This window comes from Pinus tabuliformis, chromosome 8 (genome assembly GCF_031772625.1).
Source record: "Pinus tabuliformis cultivar Carrire ecotype Pingquan chromosome 8, CPIR1, whole genome shotgun sequence".
Classification (NCBI taxonomy): Eukaryota; Viridiplantae; Streptophyta; class Pinopsida; order Pinales; family Pinaceae; genus Pinus; species Pinus tabuliformis.
In genome coordinates this window covers 1,678,638,684-1,678,649,775 of record NC_142294.1, presented here as the reverse complement: position 1 = coordinate 1,678,649,775, position 11,092 = coordinate 1,678,638,684, and positions in this window count along the sequence as shown.

Sequence of the window (11,092 nt, the reverse complement as noted above, 5' to 3'; positions counted from 1 at the left end):
GAATTGATTAGGGAATATGTGGAAGAAGCACTTCAGATTCAGAATCACTTCAGAATGAAGATGAACAAGAAAAAGAACTATCAGGTATGAATTTGTTATCCTTTAGTGACACATTTATCCATCCATTTTAAGATGATGAAAGTGATAGTGGAAAAATTGAATTTTCTCTTATGGGTGAAAATGAAAGATATCAAATAGAGGCAGAATTTAAAAGGTTTACAAACAAACTGAGAGATCAACAAGATTTATTGCACAAAAGGGAATGTATCTCCAAAGAAGTTACCAAACTAAAAGCTCAACTAGAGGAAGGAAACAAGGTAAGGAAGTTATTCAAGGGAAAATGTCAAAAGTTGCAGGATGAAGTGACATCATTAAGAAATGAAGTAAATGAAAGGAGCACAACAATCAAGAAACTCAGAGAAAGATCTAGTTACTATGAAAGTCTTTAAGCCACAATCCTCTCGCTAAAAGAAGATCTTAAAGAATCAAATAAGCATAATAAAGATCTACTCCAAGCTCTTGAAAAACAAGAAAATGAAGTTCTTGAATTAAGACACCAGTTGGAAGAAGGAAGAAAAGCTGAAGAAAACATGAAGAAGCAGTATCGTGAAAAGGAAGAGAAACTTCAGGTTGAGGTAAATATTCTAAAAGATAACTTAGAAGAGAAGGATAAGCTCTTACGATTTCAAGATAGTACTAAGATCTTGGATGATATTCTTAGTAGTCAAAGGTCTCTTGCTATCAAAACTGGTCTTGGTTTTCATGAATCTGTTGAAGGTGAATCTAGTTCACAAAATGCACAATCTGAAATACTCAACAAGGAGATAAGAGGTCAATCCCATCAACAACCAAGGAAAGAAATTCTTCAAAGAAAATCTTTTACTCCTCCGATGAATAATGTTGAATGTTATGTATGTCATAATCTTGGACATGTTGTATCCAGATGCAGAAGTAGAATGGTTCAAGGCAATCACACAGAAAGATCATCTCGTTCCAGGTACTTTAAGGTACATTGTTTTTCTTGCAATATGTTTGGTCACAAAGTTGTTGATTGCTACAGAAGGAATATGAAAAATATAAGATGTTATGCATGTAACAAGCTTGGACATACAACAAATGAATGCAGGAACAAAGTACGGGCACCATACCAAAAATAGAAAACATCATCACACTTGAAGATATGGAAGAAGATGGAAGTACAATTAGAAAGATGTGGCACAGTACAATATAAAGACATAACAGACTCATAGGGAGTTGAAAGTTTAAAAATTCAGTGTCCTAAATCTCATACGCAAGTTTCATAAAGGGAAGTTGCATATATATGTGAGTTAGTTATTGCACAGTCGCGTATATGTTAGTTTGAGGAAAAGCAGTAGGGGCAGGCTCAGGAAAAAGGGTCTGATATGATTCAGTCCATTCTTTGCTCTATTTGATAATGGCTACAATCTGTTGATGATGTGTGGAAATGTCTTGACACTTGTAAGATGTTTAAAAGTGTTTTGATCCTAAATTAATGATGATGATGCCTTGATACTTCTTGCTGATATATGCATGATCAGATCTGACAGTAAGCAAGATGGCACAGGTTCAGGGGAGCATATGCTTTTAATAATGCATTGTTGGCATTATGGTTAGTAGTCCTTGGTGATGATGCTTGTATGGCTAAATGATATATCTTGCTATGATATGGTTATGTGTTGTCCATGAAAAAATCTCATATGATTCTTGGGGTTACATAGTTGATGTTCAGATTAGATTTGTGGTTGATTCTTTGATGATGCATATATTGTGCTTACATGGTGATCTTCATAAGGATAAGCAGAAGTACAAAGCTTGTATACACAACCTCATTACTTGATGATGAGTCACTCATATGTTGCTGTCGTCATATGCATAAAGATCATATAATATAGTTATGATGCAGGATTCCTATAATTCTTGGCGTTCATGTGGATGAGGATTGTTGCTATTGATGATATCAAGAAGTCTTGACAAATGATCTTGAGCTCAAGATACATAGTGCTGGATACATGAATGTTTACTCAAAGTTGCATTGTTGGAGACATGATGATGATAAGTTCTTACCTATATGATGATAGGTTGAGACTTACATATGTTGATTGATGCAAATGTTGCCATGTGATGATACTTGGATCATGCAGATCTTGATGTTGATGAGATGGCTATGGTGTTTTTCACATATGATATAATGTGAATGATTATGTATGTCATATGCAGAATTATGTTCAAAAGGATGAGTTGATGCAGACATACCGTGTTGCCGGTCGAGATGCTGTTGTCATATGATTATGGAGCAGATCATACATTGTGTATGATAGTTGTTGATGACTATCATGATCTTATTTAGATGTTTGGTCTTTGTTATAAATGTCATGTAAAGGTCATATCAAGACTCATGATGTAATAGTTTGTCTCTATCTATTGTAGTCATTTGATGAATCCCTTTTGGTCATATAATGAAATTTGTACCCCCACTATGCATGGGAAGGATGATGTAATAGTTCAGTCATGTATAAACATTGGGTATCTGGCATATCCCCACTTGGTTGGGTGGATGAGTCAATATTGGTATATCCCCATTGGGTTGGGAGATGGATGTATGTATGAGTCCTTGGTGATAGGAACGTCATTTATGATAGAGTCATGTTCTTCTTGTAGAACATCTTTTTGCAGACCTTGCTTACAGTCAGGGGGAGCATGAACATCACACTTCAGCAGAGCAGAGACTTCAACATGTACTTAGAGGGAGCATGGTCAGATTGGTACACCTTGGCATATACAAAGGGGGATCTCATTTAGAGATTTCAACAGGCACTCAAGGGGAGTATGGACAGTGGAATGTTTATCAAGGAAAGGAATATCTTGGTCCGCGCTTTTCCCTTGATGTCAAAGGGGGAGAGTGATTTGGTGTTGTTGCCATCAAGTCCAAAGGGGTAGATTATTGGCATTATGATGCATGTGTTGTACTTGATGGCAACCCACTCGTAGAAGAACAACTCACTTATATATAACTAGATGAGTCTATAGAAGAGATATCAGATGTGACAGAATACATGGGATGCAGGACAGCTCAAAGGAATCAGATGACAAGTTCTTAGTACGACAATTTAGCCTTGCCATCAAGTCCAAAGGGGGAGATTGTTGGCATTATGATACAAGTGTTTTCCTTGATGGAAACTCACACAGATGACAGATCATAGTGCAGCAAGTCAGTAGCAAAGAGTTGATGATCAGACTACAAAGGATGAAGAAAGAAGAGTATATACGCAGGTTCACTATATACCAAGTCACGTACATATGTAGGTTATACGCAGGTTAACTATGTACCAAGTCGCGTATATACGCAAGTTTGCTATATATCAAGTAGGGTATACTTGCAGGTTCACTATATACAAATGAGTGTATACAGGCGGGATTTCTGATCAAAAGTCGCGTATGTGCATGCACACACTTTCACGCACGGAAAAGTATGTACATGTGGGAAAGCTTATTTTTGGGTCCATGGTATTTAGACCTATAGTTTTGGTCCTTGGTATTGCATCCGAGTTGTTGAACCCAGGTATTGGGTCCCTAGTATTGGTTCTCAATGGTTTTGGACCATGGTATTGAGTAAGGCCTAAAACTATAAAAGGAGAAAGATCATTAGGAAAATGCATTGAGAAAATCTTGAATATTTGATGATGTATGAGATCTAGTATGCAGGTTATGGGTTCATGATGCTTTGCTTGATCTGAGCTAAGAAGGAATCTCAGCAGTTGATGGAGAACAAGATCTAAGGATAGATCGGGATCAAATGGTTTGGAATGAATCATCTCTATATGGTTTGATCACGCTTGTTCTAGATCTGTATACTAACGCATGTAATGTTCTGATCTAGGTATAACTTAAGATTGAAATAGCTACAAAACATGAATGAAGATTTACAGATGTATATGTTGGTTGACTTTGATAAAATCACGTACATACGCAGGTTAGATACATCTAAGTAGCGTATACAATATGAACTATGATGTTTGAAGTTACAGGTGGTTCTGGTTGTTGATGAAAAGTCTGATTTCTAGTGACTGTTTACTGGTGTTAGTATTCTGCATATTCAGATTGGTTGATTATGTTTAGCTTCAGTTTTGATGGATGTGATCTATAATGGATCAGGATCATAATGACTTATCTTTATGTGATATGATGGACTAGGTCTGGTTGCTAAAATATGTATTATCCTTGTATATGTAATGATCTGGGTATGTGTGAAGTCAAGAAGTGCAACGAAGTTATCAGGAAGTAATTGTTGACATATACGCTGGTTCACTTTGGTGAAGTTGTGTATACACATTGGTTCGGCTCTTCCAAGTAGCGTATGCATGATTTCTGATGATACAGTTGGTTCTGAATATTGTTGTAGAGTTCTGTGTTTTGATTTGTGTTCTGGTTATTACAGTTTGGTGACAGGGTTTCAGTGATTCAGTATTGAGTGATTCAGAGATTGATGATGCTAGTGTTGATTGATTTTGTGCTTCAATGATATTGATGGGTCTAGTATGAAAATTGGATGAAACATGGCCTTTCAGATTATGGTGTTGTGCTTCAGGAGTATCCAGTCTGAAAATTTATGAAAAGTGGTACCTGGAGGATGAAAGAGAAGGTTGTAGCCTTTTCTAGGTTGGCACCTACGTACTAGTACAAGAGCTAAGGGGGTGGCAGCTCCCTTCCAGTAGCAGCTGGAAAACGAGTGAAGGTTGGAGCATTCAGTAGGATGGCACCTACATACTAGTACATCGGCTAGTACAAGAGCTAAGGGGGTTGTAACTCCCTTCCAGGAGAAGCTGGAGATGAGAGAAGGTTGTAGCCTTCTGCAGGTAGAAGCCTATGTACTGGTATAAGAATACACCAGTATAGAAATATTGTAAAAAGAAGTTTCTTATTAAAAGAAGATAGAGATGACTTGCAACAGGTGGTTTTCACCCACATTGGGTTTCCACCTTACATCATGGTGTTCATGTGTGCTTCTTCTGTGTGATGATTTGTTATGTTTTACTGCACCTGTTTACTATGGTTAATAAAAGTTTTGATGCACTAACTAAAGATCAACATTTAATGGATTAACTGAATCATAAGTTTACTAGATATACGCTAGTTTCATTAGACACAGTTGCGTGTACACGCAGGTTCCCTTCACTGAAGTAGCGTATATGAATCTGAGTATGGAAATGAAAAAGTGTTTGATTTGATAATACTGATCCACCCCACCCCCTCTCAGTATTATTTCCAATAGGAATATGCTAGGATACTTGTTCATATGGATACTCGGGGCGGCCTTCAGGAGCATATCACCTTACAGTGGAAAACCTTATCCCATCAGCAAATTATAGATTACGAAGGAGTCCCTTTCCATTGCAGATGTTGCCACAAGGTGGGACACTTGTTCAAAGACTATCCTCTAAATAAGAAGGCGAAGGAGGGAGTTAAGGGGAAGGAAATGCCACAGAAAATTTCACAATCACAGGGTAGCCCTACAGTGGCGGAAGAGGGTGTAAATTTGGCACATTCAGATGCAGTACCCACACCTACTAAGGAGATCAGAAAGTAGTGGGGTAAGGCACCTATAGATGCACCCTCTCCTCCTCTAACCAGAGCAAGGGCAGATGCTAAGGCTGCATTCTCTACGGGTATGTCGAATACAATCTCTTCCTCTGCTTACTCTATTGTTTCTCCACACTGCATTAATACAGGTTCTGTTCATTCCCTTTCTCACACCTTCAACCCTCCCATAATTGTGGATCTCCCTATCAAGCCCTCCTCACCCATTATATCCTGCATTCCACCATCCTTTCCTGAAGAACCTCTTCCCAGCCCCCTCATCCATGCTCCTCTCCCTCATCCCAGCTCTGCATCCTTCAGATACCCCACCCACTCTCAGCTTCGATCACAGACCCCTGACACCCTGGGTATCAGCCTTATTACCTCTCCCCCTCCACTAAAGTTGACTAGAGGCAGACCCTCCTCCCTATCCAAAGCTAAGATACAAGCTGGGGAAGAGATTGCTACGGGCAAACAACATTCCATCAATTGGGTACTTAGAGCAATGAATACCCACGAGCACCCTCCTCCATGAAATTTCTCTCCTTCAACAGTAGAGGGTTGGCTAGCCCTGACAAAAAGCTAGCCATGAGCAGATTTCTCTTATCTGAACCCTTTGATATCCTTTTTCTTCAAGAAACACTAGGTCAAGGTTTTTTTATTACTCACCTTCTTAAATCATGGCTACCTGGTTGGACTTTTTACACCCTTGATGCAACAGAGCATTCTGGGGGCCTTGCCCTGGGTGTAAACAACCGTTCCATCATAATTTGTAATACTTGGGGGAGAGTAGGTCACCTAGGAGCAAACATATACTCCTCTGAACTCGATTCCGAGCTTAGGGTTATCAACATATATGGCTCTTGTCACAATAGGGAAGATTTTTGGAGCAGACTGTTAGAATCACACATCCTTCAAAAGGACAAGCTCATTTTGGGGGGGACCTAAATTTCTCCATTGGCTTTGCGGAATCATGGGGGCACAATGCACAAAGAGATAACCTCTCAGATTTTTTTGAGACCATTTTGGAGGATCATAATCTCATTGATATCCCCTCCTCAAAAATCCTACCTACTTGGAGGAATAACAGATCAGGGGTGAACAGTCTCTCCAGAAGACTAGATAGATTCCTCATCAAGGAGCAATTGCTAAACTTGGGGTAGGGAATTAGACAGTGGGTGGGCTCAGGGGGATTATCGGACCATAGGCCGATCTATCTGGAAATTAGAGGGGGTATGAACAAACCAAAAGGTCCCTTCAAATTCAGCACTGCATGTTTGATAGATGCAAATTATATCCGTCTAGTAACTGATTTCTGGAAGGCTCATCCCCCTGTGGTAGAAAGGACTATCTCGGAAGGATTTGCAAAAAACCTCAGAGAACTAAAAAATATATCCAAAAAATGGGCACATAAGAAGAGAACACATGAAGACCATATACTCAAATTGATTAAAGAAGCCATACATGATTATGAGAATGAATTTGGGGGGATATTCTCTTCCTAGAACACAAAGAAGAGATAACCTCTTTTCTGGCTAAGAGAAGCCAGATTCTTAAGGATAGGGAGGAGAGCTATAGATTGAGAAGCAGAGCCATCTGGTTCAAGGAAGGAGATGATAACACCAAGTTCTATCATAAATCTGCGAATGGGCGCAAAGATATAAATACTATTTGGCAGCTAGCAGATGAACAAGGAGAACTGGTGAACACCTTCCCTCGATTAGCAGCTATGGCCACAACCCACTTCAGGAACATCTATAGGGCTCCCCCAAATGCCACCCTGGCAGAAATCATGAGAACTGCTCAATTGTTTCCAAGGTTTGTTGACCAAGAGAAAGCCTTGGAATTGGCAAAGGAGGTCTCCTTGGGAAAACTGGAATCCACCCTTAAATGGTTTAAGCGAGACGAAAGCCCAAGCCCAGATGGCTAGAATGTGGGATTCTATCTGGCTTTCTTTGATACTTTGAGTGGGGATCTCCTACAAGTTATAGAAGAATGCAGATCCTCTGGAAGAATGTATGAGGCCTACAACACAACCTTTATCACCTTCATACCCAAATCAGACAACCCCACCTCCTTCAATGACTTCTGGCCCCTTTACTTGTTTAACTATATCTACAATATCATCACCAAGATCATAGCCAATCGCCTTCGGCCGATCTTATCAGACCAAATCTCAGCCAAACAATTTGCCTTCCTTCAGAATAGACAAATCCATGAAGCGATCAGAACTACTCAAGAAATTCTACATTCTATTCACACCCAAAAGCTCAAAGGTATGGTCCTAAAAGTTGACCTCTCGAAAGCCTTTGACAGAGTAAATTTGATATACATTAGAATGATATTAACACACTTGGGATTTCCATATGAATTCATAATATGGATTATGTTTTGTATTATTAATGTAACATTCAGTGTTCTTATAAATGTTGCACCCTCTCCTTTCTTCCATTCTAAAAGAGGTCTCAGGCAAGAATGTCTGTTGTCCCCGCTACTTTTCTTACTCATCATGGAAGGAATCAGTCGTATATTAAAGGAAGAACACAGACGAGGTAGGCTAAGGGGGATCCACATCACAGAAGGATGCACATTGTTCTCTTTGTTGATGATGTGTTGCTCTTCCTAAATGGGAGTATTGGTGACGTGACTGCTCTACTCAACTCTTTCATTATCTTTCTAGTAGCTACTGGCATGTTGGTTAATGATACAAAGTCCACTATAACAGCTATAGGATGCTCATCATACGAGATTCAGTATGCCCTGCGAAGATTCCCATATACCCTCCAGCACCTGCATGAGGGACTCAAATACTTGGGCTATAGATTGAAGCCCCTTGGATATAAGAACCTTGATTGGATCTGGCTTATAACCAAAATGGAAAAAAGGATAAACATATGGTTCGACAAATACTTATCAAGAGAAGGAAGGCTAATCCTCATAAAAGCAGTTCTGGAAGCAACCCTAGTATACTAGATGTCTTTAGATTGGATACCAAGGGGAATAATGGCCAGAATAAAAAACCTATACTGCAAATTCTTGTGGAAGGGGAAATAGTCGGGAAGGATATTTGCTTGGACGAATTGGGAATCCTTGGCACTCCCAAAGAAATGGGGAGGATGGGGAATCAAAAGCCTTGGCACTATCTCCACAGCCCTAGCGGCAAAACTAGGGTGGTAGCTAGTCGCATCACACAGCCTGTGGACTAAGGTGGCCATCACTAAATACATAGCTCATTTAAACCTCATGGATTGGCTTCGACAACCCCAATGGATACAAGCCGGAAGATCAAACATATGGAAAGTAGTCCTACAAGCAATGCCCCTTATCAGGGAAGGTCTCACTTACATAATAAAGTCATGAGATGTGGTCAGAATAGGGATTGATCCCTAGATTGGATGTGGGAACACTCACAAACTCCCACAGGAGCTTAGAACTCACCTCACTACCAGAGGGATATCACATCTTATTCATATAGCGGATAATTAACACTCTACCTTTTTGCAACAAGCCTAGAAATCTGGGAGGGCATTGCAGATCCCTCAACCATGGCAACAACACTAGAAATAATACACAGAGGCCCTCACGGAATCTCATATCAGGATACAGGAAGGGGAGGATGAGTTAATCTGGGCACATGCGAAGCATGGGAAATATACACCAAAAGTGGGTTATATAACTCTTATGAAACCTCCATTGTGGGAACCTTGGTGGCGAAGCTTATGGAAACTAAAAGCACCTCCCAGAACGAGGCTCCTCATGTGGACCATTCTGAGATATAAAATCCCAACAGGAGAAAATCTTATCAAAAGATCTTTTCATGGACCCTTTTGGTGCAGCCTTTGCAAATCCCACAATGTTATAGACATTTTTGTGCCTTACAGCATTGAGCATGAAATGTCCATAATCTAAGGGATCCAAAGTCCCTAAACATGTTGTTCCTACCCCTAGAGGAATAAGGCTAACAAACCACAGCAATTCACAGAAGTTCTCCACCAGAAACTGCTCAAAAACAAGTCAATTCAGGATCGTTTCAGTGGCTACACTAGCTGTTTGCGCTGAATGTCAAAGCCAACACTGGCTACCTGCGTTGAACGAGAGTGTACATGTGGTAGGTTCATTTCTCAAGGTGTCAAAACCCAGGAAGCTTCCAAAATGACACTTGCCTCAGGGAATTCGACTGGTGATGAGTAAGAGGTTCCAAATCTCCAAGTGGAAGCAAGAACATCCAAGTTGAACTGATAGAGGGAGAGGACACTAATCAGATCTCAAGCTGACTCATCCTCTCTCCAAACATCTATATATGGATCTCTCCTCCATGAGATCTAGAGGCTGGAATTTTGTTATTGCAAAGAATTGTTGTTGGTTTGAGATTGGAATCATTGGGTGCTTAATGCTTTGAAAGGGGTGAAGATAGGAATTCCATTTGTTGGGAAGGAGATGCTGGATTGGAGCCCTCTGGGTTGTATCTCTTCCTGAACCTTGTTATTCATCAATAAAGCTATCTTGGTTTCTCCTATATGCTGATGTATTTTTGATGTATGAATGCATTAGTATGTTTAGTTTATTTCTAATCCTAAACTAGTTATGAATGTGAATATCTGTCTTTGTGTAGTGTTCTTCTCTTGTCGCAAGTAGCTGTTCTCTTGTGATCTTGCAGGAACCCGTTGAAGCTGGGCGAGCGAGAAGACAAGTAGTTGTGAACTCCCAAAGAGAAGAGAGACCGGATCGAGGGACAAACGGAAGACACCGGTAAGTCTATTGATCTCTCTTCTTTCACATTTCATAAAGGAAGAAACCAAAATAGCTGTCTCTGTTTGTTGCTAAGGCACTATCACACCTTAGGTGGATAGGATCGTCCTGCATAGGCATTTTTCCCCACAACAAATTGGCGACTCCACTGGGGAGATCTGTTTAGTCATTTTATTTGTGTTTCTATCATTGTTTGTTTCATAGACTTGACAGCAACAATCGAACTGCATCTGCTTTTCCCGGATGCAAAGTAGACAGTTGCTGCTTTGATCCAATCACTGGACTTGTCTATGATCTAAACAATGGACTCACAAATGATTTGATGATCCTTTGTGATAGATCTTAGTACCCCCTCAAAGCATCCCTTTGATTATACCTTGCTTGTTGCTTTTATTTGGCCTAAAACAGTGAATTAAATAGCAATATGTGACCCAGAAACTGAGGGAAACAAGAGTTTCTCCTTCAGCGTAGACCCAGTGAAGGGATTCTGCATTTCAACGCAGGTCCCATGAAGGTTACCTGCGCTGAATGTCAAAACCCTTGTGTTGAGGTTGCGCTGAACCCGTTTTTCCTTGTGCAGCTGGGGTTCTCTGCTCTGTTTTGCCTTGTTTTGATCTCTGATTTTTGTAGCCTGTAACCAGCATAGGTACCAGTCTGATAACTCCTTTTCTCTGCTTAGATTCCACCTCCTTTTGTACAAAAAGACTGTGATTTCTTTTATGTGTTTGTGGCGTCATTTACAGTTTTC